This window comes from Alosa pseudoharengus, unplaced genomic scaffold (assembly GCF_046254945.1).
Source record: "Alosa pseudoharengus isolate Yale_2024_CS ecotype anadromous, Long Island Sound unplaced genomic scaffold, YU_APseudo_1.1 YU_APseudo_1.1_scf_18, whole genome shotgun sequence".
Classification (NCBI taxonomy): Eukaryota; Metazoa; Chordata; class Actinopteri; order Clupeiformes; family Clupeidae; genus Alosa; species Alosa pseudoharengus.
Genome location: NW_027468650.1, coordinates 27,557,397 through 27,568,273, shown reverse-complemented (window position 1 = coordinate 27,568,273; position 10,877 = coordinate 27,557,397). Strand labels below are relative to the sequence as shown.

General features: G+C 44.8%; 1 long non-coding RNA gene across 2 annotated transcripts; it reads right to left on the bottom strand.

The window, feature by feature from the left end:
* Positions 1–7,760: 7,760 nt before the first annotated feature.
* LOC143131735 (uncharacterized) lies at positions 7,761–10,225 on the bottom strand. Of its 2 annotated transcripts, XR_012988197.1 has the most exons (7): positions 9,990–10,225; positions 9,109–9,177; positions 8,842–8,968; positions 8,662–8,727; positions 8,177–8,260; positions 7,973–8,043; positions 7,761–7,846 (listed from the first exon to the last, which is right to left on the bottom strand). It is a non-coding gene; the product is annotated as an uncharacterized LOC143131735 (long non-coding RNA). The 2 variants fall into 2 exon arrangements; XR_012988196.1 differs by lacking the exon at positions 9,990–10,225 and having other exon boundaries at positions 9,109–9,197.
* Positions 10,226–10,877: the final 652 nt, after the last annotated feature.

Below are 10,877 nucleotides of genomic sequence, written 5' to 3'. Positions count from 1 at the left end.
TTCGCGGCCTCGGCGAAGGCACGACCCCCGAGATGGTCGTGTTATCGAACTCCACACACAAACTTTTTCAAAAGGCGCCGGCCAACAGGCCAACTAGAACGGGCGCCCACACAGCACGGTGCCTCTCACACGCACCCAAAAGTTTTTTTTTTAAAGTTCAGAGGGCATTTCCGTCAAACCTGCCCCACCGTCGTGAGTTCGCTGCCCTCAGCGGCTCCGCGAACCGTCCATCGTCTAGGAACCTCTTCCTCGCCGCACTCCCTCGGCTCTGCTCACGCGTCGCGGCTCGCCGTGGAGTCAGCGCCCAGGCCAGCGTCATCTTCTCCGCGACCACTTCATCTGGCCAGATCTCCTCCCATGGCAGCAGGCAGGTCTCGGCGATAGCTCCTCTCCTCCGGCGGCGGTAACGATAGAAGGCCTCAAGCTCTTTAGTAGCCCTTACAAGGGCTCTCTCTGGATCCTCTTGCGTGGGCCTCCACCCAGCGGTGAGGTCTCCCGCTCCCAGCTTCTCTCGCTGAGCGGAGGCCATGTTCGAAAGTCGCTTCTGACACCAATGTAACGATTTGATAGCGAACCACACAGTTGTCCAATCAAAAGGTTTATTCACTGGGAACGAGAGCCGGGACACAGATAGACACAGAACACAATGCAAACAGGGCAGGTCAAGCACGCACACACACTACACATACAGGGGAGGACGCAGCCTCCAACACAAAAAGGATCACACACGAGGGAGAACTAAAAGGGAAACATGTTACAATAAGGACGCTAACATTACACACAAAACTAAGGAGAATAACGACATAAACCCCCCAAATGTTCGCTCTCGTATCCCAGGATCCCCTGCGCGGGAGAACGCGAACACTGTCTTTTTGCGCCGACGCTACATAGCTCCCCCAACAAGCCGTTGCCGTCCTCGGCAACGACCACGAGGTAGCCACATGCTAGCGTCGGCGCGCGTCGCCCGCCACTCAGTTCAGTGCGACAGTACCGCCAACTCACGTGGGGTGCACGCGCCGCAGGAGCTCACTCAACGGGGCGCCACGCTGCTAGCAATCCAGTTCGGGCGTGCTAGCAGCCACGTGGCCGACCCGCTCGTCACCAGCTCCCTCTCAGCAGCCGCCCTCAGGCTGCCCTTTCCGCGGCGTGTCACCACGGCACTCCTCTCCAGACGGGGCCCTAGGTGGCCTTACAACCGTCAACACTGTACCAAGCACCGGGGTTCGAGGGGGGCCAGATGAAGCTGCGCCAACGCCACTCCACTCCGTCGAGTCGCCGACCAGGACAGACAGGCACCGACTCCGCAGCAACCGGACCGCGCTGAGCTCTCCCGCTGCAGCTACCGTCTTCGGCGTCCCTCCTCGTGTTGCCATCTCGCAGAGCCGTACTGCTCTGTTCCCGGCCCGTTCCACTCCTTCGCGGCCTCGGCGAAGGCACGACCCCCGAGATGGTCGTGCTATCGAACTCCACACAACGAACTTTTTTCAAAAGGCGCCGGCCAACAGGCCAACTAGAACGGGCGCCCACACAGCACGGTGCCTCTCACACGCACCCAAAAGTTAAAACACACAAAACCAGTCACACACTAGAGGGCCTTTCCGACGAAGCTGCCCCACCGACGTGAGTTCGCTGCCCTCAGCGGCTCCGCCAACCTTCCATCGTCTAGGAACCTCTTCCTCGCCGCACTCCCTCGGCTCTGCTCACGCGTCGCGGCTCGCAGTGGAGTCAGCGCCCAGGCCAGCGTTGTCTTCTCCGCGACCGCTTCTTCCGGCCAGATCTCCTCCCATGGCAGCAGGCAGGTCCCGGCAACAGCTCCTCTCCTCTGTCGGCTGTAGCGATAGCAGGCCCCGAGCTTTTTAGTAGCCCTTACAAGGGCTTTCCCTGGATCCTCTTGCGTGGGCCTCCACCCAGTGGTATGGTCTTCCCCTCCCCTCTTATCTCGCTGGGTGGAGGCCATGTTCGAAAGTCGCTTCTGACACCAATGTAACGTTTAATGCACACGACACCAACGTTGTTCAATGGCAGCTTTATTGGCTCACGAACGAGGGCAGGGACCAAGAATAAGACACAGAACACAATACACACGGGGCAAGTCAAGCAGACACACACTACACACATACAGGGGAGGTCGCAGCCCCCCACACAAAAAGGATCACACACGAGGGAGAACTAAAAGGGAAACATGTCACAATAAAGACGCTAACATTACACTTATAACTTAGGAGAATAACGACATAAACCCCCCAAATGTTCGCTCTCGTATCCCAGGATCCCCTGCGCGGGAGAACGCTAACACTGTCTTTTGCGCCGACGTTACAATATTTCAAATACAAAATACTATTTTGTAATTTGTATTTTATTGATATGATGAAAATGCCTTTGGATTTTGTATCAAAATACTTTAGTGTTGTGTATTTTTGTATTTTCAAAATACTGTAAAATACTTTCTGTGAAACACTGTGATGGCATCTATCTAACTATAAAGCACAAAATCGCTGTCTCTGTCTGTGGCACCCTCGCATGTTCAAGCCCCTCTGCTCCAGTAGAGAGTTTATTTTCCTTTGGTGGACTGATTTTTCTAGACTTTAAATTTGTCTATGTTCTCTGACCTGTGAAATATTTCAGTGCTATGGTAACTTGACAAGATACCTCAAACAAGGACATTTCCAATTTTGCACATTTTAAATAAGAAATGATTGATAATGTCATAATAATTGGCTTCTAATTGGCTTAACTGATTGGATGGTATTAATGTGACAACCTGATTTTTGATTTTTACTTTTTTTGTATTTACATTGATAGAGGTTGTGCACACACCAGTTTCAGGTGTATACAAAATTATTCAACTGCGATGAAACTCACCATAACTGTGGTAGTGATGGTATTGAATAACTTAAAAGGTTTAAATGCTACATAGTTTACATTTCTAAATACGGTAAGTCATCCATTTGGATTGTTTGTCTTTGAGTTATTGTCACTGATTCATAGTGGGCAATCTATTACACCAACTAGCTGGGAAGTGCAACAGTTGTGGAGTCGGCATTCCTGTCGCTGCAAAACAGTACATCTCTAAAATCAAAAACAGTAGACTAACAGTCAATAAAAGTGGACTGTCAGAGCAGCACAAAATACTAAAAGCCATGCCGAGTGTCCTGTTCACTCTTAAACTTTCCATCACATTTGGTGCCTCTGCCTAGCCACTTCTAGCCTGGCTAACGCCAGACCTCTTCTCATTGAGATGGGGTCTGGGAACTACACTACACTACACACTGGGAACTACATATTTGAGACGTGGTTTACGAATGCCCAGAGCCGTTTATTGAGCGCTACGAATGTCTATCAAATGCGTCTGTAGCTCATAACTGCTTTGGCGTGTCGTCATCATCTTGCTGTCCCCCCTTCGTTCTGTGATTGGTTCCTTTGTTGAGGTGAAAATCGGGTTTCGAAATGAATGGAAAGACACAGTGATGATGAGATTTTGCACTCAGCTGTAGCCTAGGCCTGCAAGTGGTGAGTCTGTTATAGCCTATTTACTTGTATTGTAGCCTATACAACTATTCTATTAAACATTGTGTGCTAGTCTATTAAACACTATAGGCCACGACCGCTATGTTCTTGCACTATTTTCCCCCATATTGTTTCAGTTATCCAAAGGCTCGAAGGATGCTCTTTATTATATGACAATTTTGGAAAGTTAACTAATAAAAGTGTGGTGAGGTGCCCCCCGTCAGTGCTCATGCCCACAACCCCCCCCCGCAATCCCCCACAAGCTGGCGCCAACCCTGGCAGAGGTTTATATTGGGATGTCTAACAGGAGGGGTCAGCATATCTATGGTCCCTTATCACAGAGGAGATGCAGTGAGTATTGTGGTTAGGTCTGGCATTTGACCGATTTTCACCTGTTTTCTTTCAAAAATATCATTTATTTCATCTGACTATCATGAGGTTCTGACGTCTGACGGCATCTGAACACACACAATACATTTTGATCATTTCCATAACATTTTGGGTGTTTTATTACTTTTGTACACCTGTGGTGTCATTAGAAATTAATGGGTGAGGCCACAGTCAGTCCAGGCACATAACTGTTAATTAGATGGACAGTATGTGTGCTTGTGTACATTCTCACACACACACACACACATAAACACATTTTCACTCCCCCTCTTTGCTTCTATGCCAGCCCCCACTGGAACCTTTCCCCAATAGAATCTTCCCCTTTCTGACTCGTATGAGCTCAGGTATGAGGCCTGCAGGCCATGAATAGCAAATGGAAGTTGAAAACTTGTAATATTCAAGAGAATTAAGTTGATACAAAGATATATTACAACATTAGATAACTAGATGTACCGCATAGCGGTACAAAATATGACCGCCGCTCAGTCCTGTACATCCATTCCGCGAAAATAAATCATATTAATGAATTTGTCTCCATCTTCTACTCCATCCCCCACTCTTGAAACTTTTGTGTATGCTTGTTTGGAATGTGTGTTTGCACACATTCCGCACACAAAGTAGCCTACTGGCGCTGCAAAGGTGAATAGATTTGTTTCTGGGCCAAAAAATTTGTAGCATTGTTATAAAACCTTTAAAATCTCTAAACAATCACAAGTGGGGTAGTTCATCACAGTCCATCCATTGCAACTGGACTGATGAAAGGTACACCTGTAGGCTACATTGTATTTGGGAAAAGCAGAAGGTAGCAGCATAATGTATTTATTTATTTATTATTAAACAAAACAATCCCTGTCAGTTCCATGCAGTTTTCAACAGCTATCAAGAAGAGAGGTCATGTCATGGATTTTTGTGAATGTTTCTTCTTCTACATATGCATAAGTTTAGTCATCTAGTTCAAATGATATTCAGCTTTATTGTCAATGCACAAATTAAATACCAGTAGTCTAAAACAAAATGCCGTTTTACCCAGTGGTGCAAATAACTGACATGTCCAAAAGGGCCTTCATGAAATGCGTTGCGAGACTGTTCATACACATTTTAACGGGCAAAATTGAAGAGCTACTGTCCGTTATTGTTTGTGCAAATAATATGCTGATTCATGTTCCCTTGCATTTTGCAACTATGAGGTCCATGGTTAAGCTCAATCTTTTGACGCAATCTTTTGATTTTCACCCAGCCTAGTCCATGGTAGGCGCCCGATAGAAATATTGTTTAATTTTGCGAGTGAGATATCCACGCACTGGCGCCCCCCCCCGCGCGACGTGTTCGCCCCCCGGTTTTAGAGCTATCCCCAGGGGCGGAGCTACGTGGTGGCCAGGGGGGGCCACGGCCACCACTGGTCAAAGCTTGGCCACCCTGCTGGCCCCCCCAGCTCCGTTCAGTGAAAAGTAAAAAAAAAAAAAATGCTGCCGTTTTCGACGGCACTTTGCCAACACTTTGCAAAGCAGCGACTGAACCAATTACTGCACTCTATCTACTACCATTGGCCCAGTCAGGAAGTGTAGCCCACGGTTGTGATCAAATCGTGAGTAGGCTAGTGCAGCAGCAGCGGGACAATTCAAGTCATCTGAACACTTAGTAGACTAGCCTATTACTTAACCTCAGTAACAACTGATGAGTTGGAACATTAATGCTAATAAGATGTTAGAATGTGTCACGAATCATAGCCAAGTGAGCTGCGTTGGGCTGTCCTTAGGCTCTGACATTGACGTGTGGGGCTGATCAGAAATAATCGGATGCCCGCGGTAACACTTTACAAAAATATTTCGATAAAATTCGGGTGAAATGCAAGCATATTAGGCACATATCTCCGGATGGCTCCAATAGGCTAATAGGGCCTAGGCTAGGCTACTTTATAAAAAACATAATTTGCTGACTGCGTGTGGTTCTTGCCATAGCAGCCGGTCAGGCAGAGGCAGGCTGCTTTGCCTGAGTTCTTTGTTACATTACTCCAGAACTGTTCATCGCAGCGAGATGAAACCTTAATTGCGTGACAGGGCAGAAGTGGGGCTTTCCAACGAGACTAAACTCTTGCCTGTGCGATCAAGTATGAAAATTAAAAAAAATCATGAAATTAAATCAAATTGATTCATATTTATAGTTTACCTGCGCCCATTACTACTCTCGTTTGAATTACTCGCGAACCCGTGATCGCATAGATATGGCAAGTATATCAGAAGAAAGAGGAGACACAGGGCTATCTATTGGTACATCGATTGGTATATCGATGCTTCTGCGCTATAAAAACAGACAACGTGACTGCAAAATAACATCATGTACAAAAACCAACTCGTTTTTAGGCTACTCACGAACCCGTGATCGGATAGATAGGCTATGCCACGCATGTCAGATGAAAGAGGAGATAGAGAGCTACCATTTGATACCAAGTACATCCTTCTGGGTTATAAAACTGAGAAATGACATCAAAATAATAACTTCATATAGCTCGACTTACCCCACGTTTTTGTGTGTTGTGGTGGCAAGGCATGTAGCCTACATAATCCAACGCTATCATGTGTTTCTCTATGGCAAAGTTCATAATGCGGTTTTGAGATCCCAGCAAATTCCTGCATGGCATCCAATTCGAGACACACATTGCATCTTAATTTATTCGACAAAGAAACACCTTTTTGCCTTCATATGTTCATGACAGTAAAGTTGTTTTAGAATAATCATCATGAGTGTACACACATAATAAGACTGATTAAGTAAGGTGCATTATCATAATGTACTTTTTTATAGCATTGGCCTATTTATGGAAAACGATTTGGAGTGGACAACAAACTGACCTGTGTATCAGTGTTGGCTTTACAGAATTTATTGCCATTATTAAAATAGGCTATCCTAATCTTCAAAACTTTTTGAGTAGTTTTCAAATAGTAGTTTTGATTCCCAAGTGCCACCCCAATAAAAAGTCTGGACCCAGCTGGCCCCCCCTATAAAATAATCCTGGCTACGCCCCTGGCTATCCCACACAGCAAAAGGACTCCGCGGCGGTATGACGGCTTCCGGAACGGACCCGCGAAACGGACCCGTATCGGAGTCCAGATGCTCTCAGGAACGGATCCGCTACGAAGGCGGATCGCGGACCCGCCGTGGCTCTGCACTGCATCCACTCCGCATCCGTGATTAAAACCTTACCTCCCCGGCGGGTCCGTTTGGGATCCGCAAATTGATACATACATCCGCCGCGGACCCGCAACGGACTCAGAGGCTCATCTGGCCCGGGTCCGTTTTGGACCCGTTTATCTCATTTTCAAAATTCCTTCCTTTCTGGCTGTAGGATAAAACTAGGCAACTATAGATTAAAAGTAAAACTATCACTAGGCCTAGCCTAGGCTACTACAGCAATATAGGCCTACGATTAATCTGCATTGCCTCGTATTTTTAACTTAACAATACTGTCAATAAACCTAACAGAAAAGGTTTAAGTCAAGACATCAATTTACTGTACAAACGTGATCAATACTCAATGGAAATATAAAATGGACATTTATGGAAAGTTACAGGTTATAAGCTATTCTGTTTTTGTTAAGTAGCCTACATTGCCTAGGCTACTTTACATTCATTTTGTGGTCAAAACCTAATTTAGTGCTTTATAGGCCTAGGTCAGTGCAGACATGAAATATTTTATCTAATAGGCTACAACTTCAATGAAATACTGCGCTATGCACAGCTAAAATATCAGAAAATGAATAACTGGTGAATGACAAGAAGTTCAATAAAAAGATTGTTTAATGCTTATTTCTCCTATTACTCCATTTGTGTGGATGGAGGTGGAACACATCTCCTCGTTGCCCGATCCACCGCCGATTGAAACACCTGATTGCGTGTTTGGTGACCTCAGTGTCCGTGGCAGAACGTGTCACCATGTTTTTCCTCACAGCACCTGTAATCAAACAGACAGATATGTTTATGTTTATGGTATGTAGCATCCAAAGCCAAGTATGCTTACACAATACAATATATGAGATAGGTATTAAGGAGATTAAATTTAAAAAGAAACATGACTTACAAAGCTCCTCTGTTCGCTGCACGTTGAGGGCTGGTGTGGGGGTGGAGGGAGTTGAGGAGGGACTGCCGTTCCTGGCCCATAGTGAGGTGGGCGGTGTGCGAGAGGGGGAATTTTTTTTTATTAAATGGTAGTTATCTGTTAACCATGACTGATAATACACATGGGGCCTTTCTATTCACTAATATTTCAGAGATCAGTCCCTACCTTGAGTAACTCTCCGTATGTTAAATGCGGGTGCAGGGAGTTGAGGTGGTGAAGAGTGTTGCGGTCCTGCCCCATGGTGAGGTGCTAAGGGAGATAAATGGTTGTGATCTGTTAACCATGGTAGGCTGAGAGCTACAGGGCCAAACAATGGCAAACAAAAACAAATCTTTGGATATGAATTTGTATGTTTCAATATTTTGGTATGCACTATCTATATCAACTCCATGAATGGATTGACATTGAAATCAATGTGTTTCAATACAATCTGATAATAATGAATGAACTTTTCAGGCAACATTGCATGAATGCAGATGTTTTAACTGACAAAATATTTGGCTGAGATTTTGAAAGTAATGGATAAAGTATGCAGAAAATCTGAGATGGTAATGCAGATGCAATCTGTTGATCTGAAATGGAGTGACTACTGCTGTGTTAATATAGATGGGGCCACTGTATTCAATATTATTTCAGAGATCAGTCTTTACCTTAACAGTTTTCTCCAGGTTGAGGGGTAGTGACTCGGCTGCCTGGCACTCGGCGAGATGGTGGAGCTGGAGGAATAGATACAAAGAGAGGGGAATGTCTTTAGCACTAAGAATGTTAACCATATCTCTAATATTAATATTATGATTTAGTTATTTCATTGTTAAGAGATTATTACTTACTTTGCCAGTGCAATTGGCTTGGGCTTGAGGCTTCAACTGATATACCAGGCGAGTTGGAAGGTACCTCAGAGATGCAAAGTCACCATTTTCTGGCTCTTCACTGTCATCAGAGTCCCCGAAACGATGGCTGTTACATAACGATATCATTATGGTTATTGCAATCCCAAAATTTCCAAATATGCATATAGTACAACTATCTCTGGTCTATTTTGGAATGCTACGGGAATGTGTTCACATTACATTTTAACAACCCAGAAAGTATCTTACTTGATCAAGCAAACCCAACAGAGGCAATCGTAACGTTAGATGCTAGAATCCAGCCGATAAAAGTTGACGCTGCAGAACAAACAAAATAGAAGATGCGGGACCAAGTTCCATAACGTTACAGTTAAGTTACGTTAGCATAATAAATCACAAACAGATGCCAATAGTTGTCTGAACCGACTTAAGCAGTGATTAAAATGCCGAGGCTTTCATTACAAAGATGGCAGATAGACACTAAAGTTACGTATGAGACCAAACTTGGCAAAATGCAAACGTTAAGTAAGCACAGCCAGCTAGAGGCTAGGGCTAGCAGCTAAACCATTATCAGTGAGTCAACATGCTAAAGTTGTAGGTAGCTATCATAGCAGACGAGTGCTTCACTGACTTCATTGACTGAAATACCAGTGCCAGTATCACCGTAATCAAGGTTTGCATCGCAAACGTGATTTCAATATATGTATAGCACTAATAGACATAGCAATAACTTATGCAATTGCGCCTAGCAGCATGCTAGCTAGCAGCTATATGCCGCTAGCATAGTAGCACTATATGGACAACAGCGACACATTAAAACAGACAAGACCAGACTAATGTTAAATAACAATGTGTGTTTTTTAAATCACACTACCATAACATATTCTGCCGAAATTGCTATCCCATTTTAAATCAGATAGGCTACAGACTCACTATGAGCATCACAGCTAACAATAACGTTAACTTAGCCTGTTGCACAAAATGACAAACGTCTCTGGTTACACTAACGTTAATGTCAGTCGTAATATCAAACAACGTCATTACAATCAATAAACATGATGATTATAAAACCACAAAGGCCAATGTTTAGCTATTGTGAATGTCGCAATATATTAATAAATATCACTTACTCGAGAGGGTTCAGCGCAACCGTGTCCCAGCAAAGAAAATATCCACTAGTATGACTCTTCTTGGCTCTTGGTGTACAGTCATGTTCAACCGTTACAGTAAAGTAAAGGCGCGTCCGCGCCCGCGGATCCGACATGGGTCCACTCAGGATCCGCTGTTTGACAGTAGAATTTACGGGGCCGCCTGGAGGCGGAGCTGATCCTCTGTGCGGCACCAAAACGAATGCGACAGTCACGCGGGTTTGGCGACTTGAAGGCGGATCCGCCTAGGAGTCTACAATATTGGGATGTCTAACAGGAGGGGTCAGCATATCTATGGTCCCTTATCACAGAGGAGATGCAGTGAGTATTGTGGTTAGGTCTGGCATTTGACCGATTTTCACCTGTTTTCTTTCAAAAATATCATTTATTTCATCTGACTATCATGAGGTTCTGACGTCTGACGGCATCTGAACACACACAATACATTTTGATCATTTCCATAACATTTTGGGTGTTTTATTACTTTTGTACACCTGTGGTGTCATTAGAAATTAATGGGTGAGGCCACAGTCAGTCCAGGCACATAACTGTTAATTAGATGGACAGTATGTGTGCTTGTGTACATTCTCACACACACACACACACATAAACACATTTTCACTCCCCCTCTTTGCTTCTATGCCAGCCCCCACTGGAACCTTTCCCCAATAGAATCTTCCCCTTTCTGACTCGTATGAGCTCAGGTATGAGGCCTGCAGGCCATGAATAGCAAATGGAAGTTGAAAACTTGTAATATTCAAGAGAATTAAGTTGATACAAAGATATATTACAACATTAGATAACTAGATGTACCGCATAGCGGTACAAAATATGACCGCCGCTCAGTCCTGTACATCCATTCCGCGAAAA